A 15,843-nucleotide genomic window follows, 5' to 3' on the forward strand; every position below is an offset into this window, starting at 1 on the left:
ACCACAAATCATAATTGTTTGGCATGTATTAGTCAACCATATATAATTTTCCATGAACTACTCTCAACATTTGTAAATTCCATGGGCTTTTTTGAATTTGATAGCTGTAATGAATGGTCTTACTGGATACTACCTATGATATAAATAATCAAGTGGATATCTATCATCTTCAATTATTCATATTTCTGTTTCCTACTAAAGTGCAGCTACTTCAGCTTATACAGATACTCATCTAGTAATCTATTCTTTGGTGTTCATTTTTTAAAGCTTTTTCACATTCCTGAAACATCTTACTTTGTAATAGGGATTTTCTGGCTGAGATTCAGAGTTTATTTGAAATGAGAGGAACATATTTTGAATTGAGTTCTGCTTCTGTTAGCAGAAGATAGAAAGTAAATATCATGCACAGTGATTCATACCACTTGTGATACTAGAGCATTCAAAGGGGAAATGCTACAGTAAGGGGGGAAAACTAAATTACCTCCATCCTTTCTACTTCTTGTAGGATCCTTGATTAGATGTTGGTCCTATCTTTGGACAAAAGAAGGCCTTTCGTTGCTTGAAGACTGGTAACAACCTAAGCCACTTTTAGGATAGCAGGTGGAAAGTTAGCTGAGTTTTCATATACTTTCTCTTAATGATGTTTTTGTCAAACACATTTTCAAAAGTAATATCATATAGTATGCATTGTAGTAATCTAAAGTGTTACAAATATAGACAATCCAGAAGGCCATAGTTAACTTATTGCCTAGTTTAGTGAAAATGTCTCCACCTCTAGCATTAGGCTGGGTCCAAGATAACCCATGAACAAATTCTTTAAGACAAGAATATGTAAAAATTGTGTCTACCAATTTACCACTACCTTGCCTTTTTCATGTGGCAGAAGGAAAAACATATTAAATATATAGTAAGTTTTAAGCTTTAACTATAATATTTTAAATTTAATTAAATTAAGTCATATCTAATTAAGTTTTGTCCTGCATCTTCCACTTTGGGAAATGTATTCTGTTGAAATCTATTATTCAAAAGGCTAAATACAATGTTCAGGAGGTAGCAATCTTCCTGTTTCTTTTCTTTAAAATTAAATTTTTTAAAATAGCAGGACTTTCCTCCTTTGAGCAAAATTTTCTACCAGCCATGCATACTAGATCATGTGAACCTTTATGTTGTAATATTTTTTTGGTCAAATTTTTATTTTATTCAAAAAAAGTTAAAATACAAACTCCAAAGGATTTAAAAAAAGAAAAACACACATAGCAAAAAAGACATTTAAAAAGTGCATTGAGAAAAAAAACCTAACACCTATACATATATTTCCCCCTAACTGAACACTGACTGATACATTACTACAATATTAATTTCCCACCATTGTGAAACAAGCCCAAAAGATTTTTACATTACTTAGTCTATTTGCATTACTAGCATGTCATCTATATACTACAAAACAACAAAACAGTTAACAGGAAGAAAATTATTAAAAAGACAAGGTTAGAGTTTCAAACACCCTCCGTTAATAAATTATTGTACTGTTACTGTAATCAACTCATAGAAAATTTTCCACAGCATCACAAATCTTCACAAAAGTTAATAGTAATTCATCCTGGAACAAATATTCATGTTTGATTTTTTAAATTCCATCTCTTCTCAATTGTTGTCTGTAATATAATAAGTGCAAGCTCCAAAATCAGTCTTCCTTCCCAACAAAGTCCAGATGAAATTGTTTCCAAATTAAGTATGATAAATCCATTCCCCAATCTTCTTTGATCCTCCTAGAGATGGCCAATTTGTCATTTCTTCACACAGTATAATTATCTGCTGCTGTAAAAGGTTTGAACTTCAAAGAGGTATATGCAATCAACTGAGTTATTTCTTTGTGACAGATTAACTGCTTCCAAATCATATTCCTCTTGTGAATCTGATTTATATAAATCTAGATGCATCTGAATATTTTCCACAGATATTGTCATTTCATCAAACTTTAAAAAAAACTTTCAACCAAAGGCTGAAATCAAATAAAAGCACTTCACCATCCAAAACACGCTGTATTTCCATATGGAAAAGTGAAAGTTATCCAAGACAATAACATAAATTAAAGAAAAAGAAAAAAAACAGATAAACTTCAGCAGGTGGTTAGAGTAAATCAGCCTTCAGCCAGCTAGTCATCTTTTAAAGACGAAAATCAAAATAAAACAATAAATTCAAAAGTGACAATTGAAAGCCAGGCATGCATAGAAAATGAACTACTGAAAAGGAGATGGATTTGCCCAATCTTCAAGACTGTCCTTCCCAAATGGGTCAGAAGCCATTTTGGGTCATTCCTAAGTGCTCCCATTCAAATCCAGGGAGCAGCACTGTCAGAAGACAAACTTCAGCAGCAAACTCTGCAGATGATTGGCAGGAAAAGGAAAAATTCTTATCAGTAGCCATTTTGGAGAGGAGTCCCCTTATATGTCATTTGTAATTTTAATGAGCTGTTTCATGAAATTCTAGGTTAATAAAAGAAAATTTGCTACATTGGTTTGGCCATTTTTGCTATAGGGCATTATTATATTAGGATCATGACAAAACTTTACATTCTTAAATTATGACAGTATCACTCCATTACATTTACATCTTTTCATAGTTTTCTATTATTCTCCTTAGAGACTTCCAGGAAAGATGGTGACAGATTAGCTGCTTCTACATTAGAACCTAAATTAGTTCTGATTTTCTCCAAATTGTCAGAGGTGAAAAATTAATAAATCTATTAAATTAACTCAATCTTGGAAAAATAATAAATAAAAAAACCTTGAAACTGGGTCAGTTTTGACATATGTTAATTTCACTCTAAGGAGCAATGCAGTCATTTTCAGATATTAGCTTGATCTTATAGTGCAGTGATGGTTAACCTTTTTGGTGCCGAGTGCCCAAAGCGAGTACCCCCCATGCATGTGCCCTGCCCCCCCACGGCCCCCATTTTAGCTTCCAGGTTGGTGCAGGAGGCTTTTCATGCCCAAAACAGGGTGTGGGAGGGGCCTTGTGATCTCCGCAATTCCCCCACACATATACACTTAGGCTTTCTCCTCCATTCCTGCCACTCATGCCTTCCCCAATCTGCGCAATTTCTCCTCTTAGCGCACCCTACCTTTCTCCTCCATTTCTGCCATGGAGAGGCACCTGCAGAAGGTGGAAGCTCCAGAGATTATGGAAGGCACGGGAAGCAGGAATGGAGGAGAAAGACTGGATGCGTGGGGGAGAAACTGCGCTGATCTGGGAAGGCACAGGCAGCAGGAATCCAGGACAAAACTAGGGAGCACTGGGGGGACGGGACTGCAAAGCTCGGTGAAGGCTCTGCCCCGCGCATGCATGGCAGAGACCTGAAGACCAGCTGGCCAGTGGGAGGCACACGTACATGTGTGGTGGAGATGGGCTGGGGTGATGCCTGGTGTGCCTGTAGAGAGGGCTCTGCATGCCATAGGTTCACCATCACAGTTATAGTGTCATCACAAAGAGAAACGAAGAAGTGGCCATCATCCCACATGCATGCATTGCAACCTCCACAATGGCTGAAGTCATCTCTGTGAAAAAACAAATATGCTGCATAAAAGATCTTTAATACTAAATTATAGCCATTCTAGAGGTGCTGAGTATGAGTTTTGCATATGTCTGGCTCATGACTAAATGTTCACAGAGAGACATTGCTGCACAAGTTCAAAGCATGTTATATTCATGCTCCAAAACTGATTTTCACATGAAGATCTGCCTGCAAGAAATTACTTTATTTATTTATCTATCTATTCATTCATTTATTGTTATTTTTTAAAAAGAAATGAGCGTTGAAGAAGACATGTTTACATACTAAATTGCTATTTATGTGTGGATTAAATGGCATTTTCAGCATTCTATTTAATGGCATTCCATACCTACAGCTTTAAGATTTATGGCCCTATACAACTTATTTTATCATCTGTCAAGGAAAATGAGCTCCTTCCCTTCTCTTATTAATCCAGTCCTATTGGTATGTTATTCCACAATATTTAAACCATATGCAGTTTGCCATGTTTTTCATTCCACTGTAGTTTCTCCCAAGAGCAGCTTTAAATAAGAACTGTTGCTTCAATGTATTTAAAGATCAAATGTCACCCTATTGCAGCTTTGAGTGCAAGGTCTCATGTTACCTAGGGCATCAGTACAGTCTTTTAAGTTTGGATCATAAAGGAAGGGTACAATTATACATGCATTATTTTTTTAAAAAAAATAAAAGTAGAATAAAAGCACTAGAAGGATGATTTAGTGAAGACATGCCAAACTTACATTTTTTTTCAGTCATATTCAACTCCCAGACTTCATTTCCAAGCTCTAGCTGTTATTTATGTAAGAACAGTTATACTAAATCTATGGATTAGTTTACTCACTAAAATATACATGTGGAAAGTTCTGTGAACATAGCCTCTTGAAGAATATTGAATTAAACAGGATTTGATTTTGTCCACTGATATTTTCAGGTAATATAGTTATTCAAAGAAGCATAGCAATATGCTGTAAAAGATGTACACATGTAAAAGATGTTTATGACCTGAGCATCAATGCTTGCATGGGGGAAAATCCTGGTTCATCAAAAAGCACTCCTGGCTGTCACTATGTAACAAACGTAGATAATTAAACTGAACAGAGCGTAATAACAGGATCAGTATGTTTAGGCGCAGAGATTTACAGGAATAGACCAGCTAGGTATTGAAATCGATTCCAATGTTTAAATATCATAGAATGACATCATTAGATTATTTTAATGTGTTCATTTGGGCAGTTTCCCAAGGAGGTTATATGAAGTTACTGTATTCAGGGATGAATGAAGCAATGGTCCATAATAACTCATTAACATATTATTGGAACTTAGTGATATGATTTATTATTCCTGAAATTTGTTTCTTGCATATATTTACCTTCCTCTTTTATATAGGATCAGTGACTAAAAGGAAACTTGATTTGACTTTGAGTACTACTTTAACTAGAATACATGTAAGGATTTAGTCATTCATTGTTGATGCATGCTAGGTATCATTGTTATCAGTGTGATCTAGATTTTTTAGCCAAGGAAAGTATCTTTATCTGAACTTCTTGGATTATTGGAATTCCAGGAGAAAGAAGATTTAAGTTTGCAATTTGAGTTATGGATTTTAATATTCTTTGTATGCTTTGTTTCCTTCCCTGCAATTACTTGCGTTTTAAGTAACACCCATTGTCATATGTATCTGATGAAAAAGAGATAGTCATATATTTGAAAACCCTGTGCTTTTGATAGACTGCTGATTACAAGAACGAGGCTATCGCATTTCAAGTGAAAAACTACTAGAGAGCAGGAAATACAAAACTCTTTTAAGGGCTTTTGGAAGCCCATATCTGATAGTTCTTGTAGTTCAAGAATACTTCCTGTAGCAAAGGTTATCTGAGCAGAATGCAATCTGTTCTCAAAAAATAAAATATTCTAGATAAAAAGCAAAATACTGAACTTTATTTTGATACATAATATCCAAATAAGGGACAAAAAGTCCCCAAATAACACCAGTGTTGGTACCAGCCTGATACCCATTATTTTAATACACATTTTTCTCTCATGTCTACAGAATAAAGTCCAAAAGCAGATGTATAAAAAGATTTACTGTATACTATCTCATGTTTACTTCCTCTGGGTGATTGGGGAAAAATAAGGAAATAAAAAACAATTGTTGGAACAGCTTAAAATGCATTTTATTATGAAAACAAACATATTAGAAAATGACAAAGAATCTTCATTCATTTTATAATTTTTTTTCCTCTGGAGAAACTTTGTTCAGATTATAAATTTTTTCTCTGCTTTATCTAAGATGCACTTTAGGTGGAACAATAACATTGACTAATTAGAGACACCTAATCTTTCTTGATACTCTCAGCCGGTGGTCTGTTTCACTTGTGCTGTTAAGAGTAATTATAATAAGATTTCCTTCAGTTCTTTTAATCATTAATATTTTAATAGTTTTGGCTAGCTTTAAAAGAAACAGTTACCCATTGAAAGCATTGTTTAATTTGGGGGAAGCCTGGTATCTACCTACTTTATTAACTCTTGGTTCCTAAATAAACTGGCATTAGCTTTAATGTATATTATAAAATGAAATAACTCATATTATTATTAAAACCACACATTGTTTTCCACATTCCTTCTGATTCTGATGTAAGTTATAATAAATGTCTAGCATAATACTGGTGCACATATCTTAATATATTTCTATTTTATTTAATTTCAGCAGTATACTTGCTGAGGAAAATAGTTCTTGCCCTCCACTTCCAAAATAAGCTTTTATTCTAACACTTCAAAATAAGGAAGACAATAGAGGAAGATGAAAGCTCAGCTACCAACTATCTTCCTGGAAATATCTCAAAGAATAATAGGTAGGTTGTGTACCTTTTTGATACAAGAATTATGTTAGAAGATAGAAATATCTATTCGGCGTCTTAGTTACCCTACAGTAAACAAGGAATACATTTAATTTTTTTTAAAAAAGCAAACTGGGCTGAATTTACTGGGCTAAAATATGGGACTTCATAATAAAAGTGATGTAAGAAAGAGATTTCCCTTTTCCCTTAATTGTGGGGAGAGCTTACTGTGCCCATTTAGAGCTTACCCATTTCTTTCCCAATATATAATGAAGGCAATTGTGCTTCAATAAGGACAAAAAAAGGAGCCACAAAGAAGGGGCTTGTGAAGCTTTTAGACTCATTCATCGATTGCTGTTTTAGTCTGCTGAATTTCATAGTAAAAATGTTTACCTACTGATGGGAGGATTTTCCTATATAACTAAAGCAAAGCCAAGAATCTGTACCTGTGGAGATAATTAATACTTAATATTTTAAAGATATTAACATATCATTAATATCTTTAAAATATTAAGATAATGGAGTAGCAGCAAAACAAATCAAAACCATTGCATGATAAAAAAACAGGAATCACGCCAAGAAATTAAAGAATATCCTGTATTAACCATGTTGAAATATACATGATTGTATATGTATGAATATACAGTATATATACATGTAGGTCTTGGTGCATTCAGGCCTTTTCCCATGTAAGGTTGAGAGTATCTTGGCGATGTTTCAATGAGGTCTCACTTGTCATCTTCTGGCAGGTGCTTATGGCTTCATGCTTGTGCAAGCAAAGCATGGTCGGAGCTGCTGTCTCTCTGTAAATACTGGTGGGGAGGTGTAGAGTGTTGGCTTTGTTGCTGTAAGCAGGTTGGTTGGCTGTGTGGTTGCATCTTGATTGGTAGGTGGAGTGGGTGTTTGCAGATTAGTCGGCTGTTTCATAGCATCCTGTGTGGGTGTGGTCCTAGTTGTGTGCCCATTAGTCTTTTGTGTTGTAATGACCTGGATAATGGGCTGTGTGGAGACGTCCTGAGTTCTGGGAATGTGACCTCCTATAGTGGTAATGGGCTGAGTTCTGGGAATGTGACTTCCTGGGTCTTGTGCTGTAACATCCTGGGTGGTAGGTTGTGTTGTAACGTCCTGAGCTTTGGTGTTGTGGCCTCTTGGGTTCTGTGATATAATGTCCTGAGCAGATGGCTGTGATGTAGCATCCCAGGTTTTGGTTAGGCTCCGAGTTTGAGGTCTTGTCATGTATTCATGGCATGTGTCAGTTTGCTTTCTGTGGGGATTGGAGGGGGGCGCAGCAGCTGGTGATGCCAGCGTGGTCTGGCTTCTGGATGGTTGTGTTTAATCTGTGGGATGGGTTTGAGTTGCATCTGATGAGGATGATTGGTGGTGGCATTGTATGTTATCCTGGGTCCGGTGTTAATTTTCGTGGTTGGGATTCATTTGTTGACTAAGGCTAGTTTCCAGATGTCCGGTAGGTGGGAGGTATCGTCATGTTTGTTCATGTCGTGGGGGTGTTTCTCTATTTCAATGGCTTCCATAATTATTCTCTTGTTGTAGTGTTCAGTTTTGGAGATTTATTTGGTTCCTTCAAAATCAATTTCATGTCCTGTGGTTTTAAGGTGCTGGAAAAGGGACGAGGTTTTTTCTTCTTTTCTGACTGCATTCTTGTGTTCTGCAATGCATGCATTTATTCTCCTATTAGTTTGTCCAGTGTATGTGGCTGGGCAGATTTTGCATGGTATTTCATAGACTCCTTGGTTTTCTAGCTGGATCTTGTCTTTAGGGTTTCTTAAGAAGTTGTCTATTTTTTGGTCTGTGCAAAAGGCTGTCTTGATGTTGTGTTTGAGGAGAATTTTGCTGATTTTATCTGTGATGCCTTTGACGTATGGGAGGAGGGCGATGCCATTGTCTTGTTCTGTGTCTTGGTTCTTGGGTGGTGTCTCCCTTTGGATTAGGTTGATAATTGTGTTTCTTTGGAATCACAGCCATCTGCTCAGGACATTACATCACAGAACCCAAGAGGCTACAACACCAAAGCTCAGGACGTTACAACACAACCTACCACCCAGGTTGTTACAGCACAAGACTCGGGAGGTCACATTCCCAGAACTCAGGATGTTTCCACACAGCCCATTATCCAGGTTGTTACACACAAAAGACTAATGGGCACACAACTAGGACCACACCCACACAGGATGCTATGAAACAGCCGATTAATCTGCAAACACCCACTCCACCTACCAATCAAGATGCAATCACACAGCCAACCAACCTGCTTACACCAACAAAGCCAACACTCCCCACCTCCCCACCAGTATTTATAGAGAGATGGCAGCTCCGACCACGCTTTGCTCGCACAAGCATGAAGCCATATGCACCAGCCTGAAGATGACAAGCGAGACCTCATCGAAACATCGCCAAGATACTCTCAACCTTACACAGGAAAAGACCCGAATACACCAAGACCTACATACTTATACCCGTGAAAACCTACAAAAACATATATACATGTGTATATACCTATATATTTATGTAAGCATATGTATGTATATTTAATAGGAGTTAAACAAAAAAACATAATTTTGATTAAAAATTGAAACTTAGATTTCCTAGTTATATATTTTCACTGTCCTACTAAAGCTTTTCCTATTTGATAGCAACTTGTGCCGGATTTTATGCCTTCAATGATTTCAGTTCAGACATGCCTTTCCCATTTTAGCATGCATAACTTTGTGTTCAAAAATATCCTGCCCATTTCAATAGGCCAAGCAAAATCCCAGAGCACTTCCTAAATTTTTAAACAGGGCTGCTATACCAATGTTGGCCTATTCTTGCATTCCTTCTTAGATGATTAACAAATCCCCTCTGCAATGTCCAAACATTCCAGGTGGAAAATTATTCACCTGGCCAGGACTCAGGGAAATAGGAAAAAATAAAATTTAGATTCCATTTTTTTTTAAAAAAAATCTTAACAAATAACGGGAATTATATTTTCCCCATTTCATGTCATTACATATTATGACTACTGGTGTCACCTATTGCTATATTAAAGTGCCTGTGCTATAATTTTTAACATACTGACAATCTACTTCTATTTCTTTGCTCTTTCCTGGCCCCAGTCGTCCCTGTTATACTTCTGTTATGTGTTTTTCATTTTTATATCTTCATTTTTGAGATCCAGACATTTTCAATGTCAAGACTCAACTATATAAAGACCACCTTAAACTTGCCACCCACATTTTCTAAAAACATTTTTAAAGAAATATTCACTATTCTCTCCCTGTGGGTATAAAAGGGAGAGAGAATCTCACAAACTAAATTGGAAATGAAATAGATTAAGAACATGCTTATCTGGTTTGATACAAATCCAGGAGTGGTATTATTACCTTTCATAGTCAGCTTCGGAGATCATTACCTCCAAAATTTTGGAAGACTAAATTTCAAACACCATAATTATGAAATGGGGAAAATAAATTACTCTTATGCAAATATTTCAAATGCACAAATGTTAAGATTTGCATTAGCTTTACTGAGTGCATTTCCTAAAGTATGGGAAACTGAAAAAAAGATGTGTTGCTTTAATAAAAAGCAGAGAAATATTGCGTATTACATACCTTCAAGTGAGGATTAAAATACTTCTTCCACATCATTTTTGAAGCATACTGAGTACTCATTAAAGGCATGTTATCAGTTACTTGGATTTGTGTGAAAAATAAGGAATTGATGTAATCTATTAATAAAGATCTAGATATTGAATTCACTAAGTCCTATCAACAATAAGTTCTCACATGGGAAGAACAAATGTCTAGAATCCAGATGCAGTATTTAGTCTGAATCCAAAATACCTTATTAGGACAAATACTGCTGTTTAAGAACAACAAGTTGGTAATTTATAAGGAAACTTTTTTGCAAGCGATTGTTTCTTCTTCAAAATTCCGTTTGTCAGAACTGTACCAGTTGGAGAATAGCCTATGGTGGTAGTACACATATTGCTGTCATTATCTAGAACTGTGATGGTGAACCTATGGCACGAGTACCACAGGTGGCACACAGAGCCTTCTCTGCAGGCACGCGAGCCGTCACCCCAGCTCAGCTCCACCACGCATGCGTGTGCACCTCCCACTCGCCAGCTGATTTTCGGGTCTCTGCCATGTATGCGTGGAGGTGAGGCAAAAGCAGGAGATATGCATGCATGTGCGGGGGCTGGGGTTGTATGCGCATGCGTGGAGGTTGTGCGTGTATGCTCAGGAGTGAGGAAGCCCGGGGAGTTGTGTGTGCATACGTGGAGGACAGGGGAGACTAGAGAGTCATGTGCGCATGTGCAAGGGATGGAGGGAGCATGGGGGGTCACACATGCATGCGTGGGGGAAGGGGAGCATGGGGGATCATGCGCATATTGCATTATGGGTATGGGCATGCGCGCATACATTTTTGGCACACAACGACAAAAAGGTTAGCCATCACTGATCTAGAATATAGCCTGTTCAAGCCAATAATGAGCTTAATATTTTCAGTGGAGATATATTTGCATACATATTCCTTTCTTCTTGGGAACCACAATTTCCCATGGAAAAAAAATGGCTGGCAAATTAGCACCTAGGGATTCTGTTTTATTCTACTGTTCCACTTTTACGATACAGGATGCAATAATTACTAGTGAAGTTTTTCATCTATCCAGAGATGCAACACTACTCATCATAATTCAGTCTTTCATCACCCTATGCTTTCTAGCTATGTTAGAAAATATGCCCCAAACTCTTGATCACCACAACTTTTTGAAGTTGTAATTAGAACACAATAAGCTACAGTATGGGAGGCTTTGTATGGTCTTGGTGAACCAGCCCACCTAATCAGACTTATCAGATCATGGGACACTGGATACATTGGACATTGATAAGGAGACAAGAGTGAGAATATTCCATTGCAATACAATTCATAGTTAAAGATCAGTAAAGAAGTTAGACCGGGATGTATTTTATCACCATTTTTGTTCAATCTGTATGCTGAAGTGATCATGCAGAAATTAGATCTGGAACTGTCTGATGCTGGAGTGAAGATTGGGGAAAGAACCATAAATAATTTGAGCTTCACAGATGATACAATAGTATTGGCTAAAAATAAGGAAGGCCTAGAAAAAATGATCTGGAAAATCAAAGGACAAAAGTGAAAAAATAACATTGAGTCTTAACATCAGGAAAACAAAGATAATGACAACAGCTGCAGATGGACATGAGATGTTTAAAATTAGTAAGGAGGAAATTGATGTAATTTATGGATTTCTCTTCCTTGAAAATTGAAAGGATTTATCTTCCTTGAAAATTATTAATGATGCCAATTCTACTCCTGAAATCAAACACAGGATAACCTTAGGTTGCACTGCAATGGTTAATGTGAATGAGATCTGGAAAAGCAGAGATATTGATATAAATATAAAAAGCAGGCTAGTTAGAGCAATAGTCTTCCCTATAATGATGTATAGGTGTAAGAGTCGGATCCTAAGAATGGTTGATCAAGGAAAAATTTATGCCTTTGAACTGTGGTGCTGGCCTAAGTTATTGCGCATACTATGGACAACCAGAGCAACTAAGAGAGAGATTCTGAATCATATAAAACCAGATATATCACTAGAAGCCAAAATCATAAGACTACATCTGATTTACTTTGGCCATGTCATGCATATAAAGTCATTGGAGAAGTCAGTGATGCTAGGAATGGTTAGTGGAACAAGAAGAAGGGGCAAGCAAAGAAGATGCTGGCTTGATAACATCAAAACTGATACAATAAGAATCATCCCAACAATTGAAAGAAGCTGTGCTTGACAGGGTAGCATGGAGAGCACTTGTCTATAAAGTCACTAGAAATCAGATACAACTGAATGGTTAAAACAAAAATAAATTTGAAAATACCTAACAAATTCAGGAGCTATTAAAAGAACACCAACTGGTTAAAAACTGGTAATTTTGATTATATGTTAAGGAATATGGTTCATACATGAGAACACCTTCTGAAAGATCCTATGTTCACTATACAGTTGTAAGCAATGAAAAAAGTGTATCTTGGTGACTTAAGCCCTACCACAGATACTATAACTTTTTTCAGTTAACTGAATATTAATGACAGTCTCAAATCTTACAGAATCAGACTTCAAATATTTTCTTTGGGGAATGACAAAAATGAAAAAAATTATTATAATTTTAATAGGGGACTTTAAAAATACAATTCAAATATTAAAGAGTAAAATGCAATTTAAGTGAAATATTTAAAAAGTGTTAGCTGTGCAGGATGTAAGCAAATGAGAATGCTTTGAATTAAAATTTAATTTGCATTAAAACATTTTAATTGATGCTTGGTTTCAGATTTTCATTACTGTAACTTCCTTGGAGCATTAATAATAAGGATCTGGATTTCACTAACTGCTTTTCCACACTGCAGCCTTCAGCTTCTTATTTCCTGTGCCTAAACCAGGAAAATGAAGTTGGCTTAATAAACCCTTTTTTTCAAATTGTAACTTCTTAATCCACTTTGGCTACAGTTGGCCCAGACCACAGTTAACATGGCCCTGTTCTTTTCTCTTCTTTGCATTCCAGGAAAACAATCATCAACTGGTTTTCCCTGTGTGGGCATGTTTTTTAAAGATTACTTTAGATTGAATTAGCAGGAACTTTATTACCAGGACTGATACTATTGGTGAGTCAACAGAGCCAAAACTGATTGCCCATATGCAAAGCTTAAAATTCTTCTTACTTTTTTATTATTATATATATGTGTGTGTGTGTGTGTGTGTGTGTGTGTGTGTGTATGTGTGTGTGTGTGTATATATATATATATATATATATATATATATATGTATATGTATATGTATATGTATATGTATATGTATATGTATATGTATATGTATATGTATATGTATATGTATATGTATATGTATGTATGTAGGTCTTTAGTTATTCGGGTTTTCTCCCGCGTAAAATTGGAAGTGTCTTGGCAACGTTTCGACAAAGTCTCATTCGTCATCTTCAGGCTTCAGCTTCGTGCTTCTGGAAGCAATGTGTGATTGCAGCTGTTTCTTCCTTTTAACTGCTAGTGGGGGTTTGAACTGATTGGGTGGGAGCTTGGCTGTGCTCTGATTGGATGGGGTTTTTTTGTGCTCTGATTGGCTGGGGGTGTGTCCTGTTTGGGTGGGGGCTCGGTTGTGCTCAGATTAGTCTGAGTTGCAGGGGGATTTGAGCTGGTGAGCTGCATTGCTTTTGTTTGGCTTTGTGTTCGTGGTCGTGCTACATCTTCATAGTGGGTGTCAGTCTGCTGCATGTATGAATTGGAGGGGTTGAAATGGCTAATGTTGCAGCTGCGGTCTGGCTTCTGGTCCTTGGTCGTGATTCATGATCAGTGTGGGTTTGGGTCTGCTTTCTGGGTGGATGTGTGGTAGTGATATCCTGTGTGGACCTCGTGAGTGTGGGTCTAGTGTCATTCCTCGTGTTAGGGACTCGTTTGTCAATAAGGGCGGGTTTCCAAATGGCTGGTAGGTGGGAGGTATCATCTCGTTTGTTCATGCTGTGTGGGCGTTTTTCTATCTCGATGGCTTCTCTGATTATTCTGTTCTTAAAGTGTTCAGTTTTGGCGATAGTTCTGGTCTTTTTAAAGTCAATATTGTGTCCTGTGGCTTTAAGGTGTTGGACCAGGGAAGAAGTTGGTTCCTCTTTTTTGACTGAGTTCTTGTGTTCTTCAATGCGTGCACTTATTCTTCTGTTGGTTTGTCCAATGTATGTGGTGGGGCAGGCGGTGCATGGGATTTCATATACTCCTTGATTTTCTAACTCAATTTTGTCTTTGGGGTTTCTTAGGATGGTGGATATTTTTCTGTTTGTGCAGAATGCTGTCTTGATGTTATGTTTCCTGTAGACTAAGACATCTAGGAAGGGAAGTTGGTTGTTAACTTCTGTTTCCATGGTGAACTGTATTTTGGGGTGTAGGCTATTGAGGTGTGTGAGGAAGTTGTCAAGTTTTTCTTTCCCGTGTGGCCAGATTATGAAGGTGTCGTCTACGTATCTGAGCCAGAGTTTGGGTTTGTGATCAGATTTTTCTAGAGCTTGGGTTTCAAAGTGTTCCATGTAGAGGTTGGCAATGACAGGTGAGAGGGGTGATCCCATGGGTGCTCCTTCTATTTGTTTGTATTTTTGTCCGTTATAGATGAAGTATGTGTTGGATAGGCAGTGGTTGGTCAGATCTAGGATGTGCTTGGGGGGGTTATATTTGTTTTGGATAGCTGTCAAGGCTTCTTTGATTGGCACTTGGGTGAAGAGGGATATGACATCAAGGCTCACGAGTAGGTCACTGGGCTGTAAGTTTTGTTTCTTTATGATCTCTATGAACTGGAATGAGTTTTTTACATGTGAGGCGATGGATTCTGCATAGGGCTGTAGTTGTTTGGCGAGAAATTTGGCTAGGTTTTGTAGAGGTGAGCCTATGGAGCTGACTATGGAGCTGAGTGGGGTTCCTTCTTTGTGAATCTTGGGGAGACCATAGAGCTTAGGGCATCTGGATGATTTCTCTCTGGGAATGATTCTTTGTTGGATTTCTTCGCTGATGGGGGAGGCTTTTATTTTGGATCTAGTGGTTTTTTCTAGGTAGGTGGAGGGGTCTCTATTTAGGGGCTTGCAGGGTTTGGGAATAGGTTGGTTAATTTGGTTTGGTAGTCAGATGTGTTCATAACCACCGTGGCGTTGCCCTTGTCTGCTGGTAGGATTATTATGCTGGTGTCTTTTTTCAGGTTAAGTAGTGCTGTCTGTTCCTCTTTGGGTAAGTTGCTTTTGGGTGGCTTGCTGCTGCAGAGGATGTTGGTGATTTCGAGTCTGATTTTGTTAGCATCATCGGGGTTGATTTTGGTCAGGCTGGTTTCAACTCCGCATATAATGGTTTCAGTGGGGATGTATTTGGGAGTGACTGCAAAGTTGAATCCTTTGGAAAGGACATCGGTTTCAGCTTTGGTGAGGATCCTATCTGAGATGTTATGCACTGTTTGTTTCATGTGTGGCTGTGAGGGGGGAGGGGTTTGTTTCTGGCATTCTTGTAGTCTTCGGAGTTTGTTGGTGTGTGTGTCTGTCTTGAGGGTGGTCTGTGTTTCGGCTCTCCAGACGGCGAGTTGTTTGGATTTGTCCCAAAGTGCAAGGTGGATCTTGTTGCTGAATTTGAGGTGAAGTGTGAGGAGATCTTTGTTGATTTTTTTTTTGTTTACATTTATACCATTTATACATTTATACCCCGCCCTTCTCCGAAGACTCAGGGCGGCTTACAATGTATAAGGCAATAGTCTCATTCTATTTGTATATTTTTTACAAAGTCAACTTATTGCCCCCCCAACAATCTGGGTCCTCATTTTACCTACCTTATAAAGGGTGGAAGGCTGAGTCAACCTTGGGCCGGGCTCGAACCTGCAGTAATTGCAGGCTTTGTGTTCTAATA

This window comes from Ahaetulla prasina, chromosome 5 (genome assembly GCF_028640845.1).
Source record: "Ahaetulla prasina isolate Xishuangbanna chromosome 5, ASM2864084v1, whole genome shotgun sequence".
Classification (NCBI taxonomy): domain Eukaryota; kingdom Metazoa; phylum Chordata; class Lepidosauria; order Squamata; family Colubridae; genus Ahaetulla; species Ahaetulla prasina.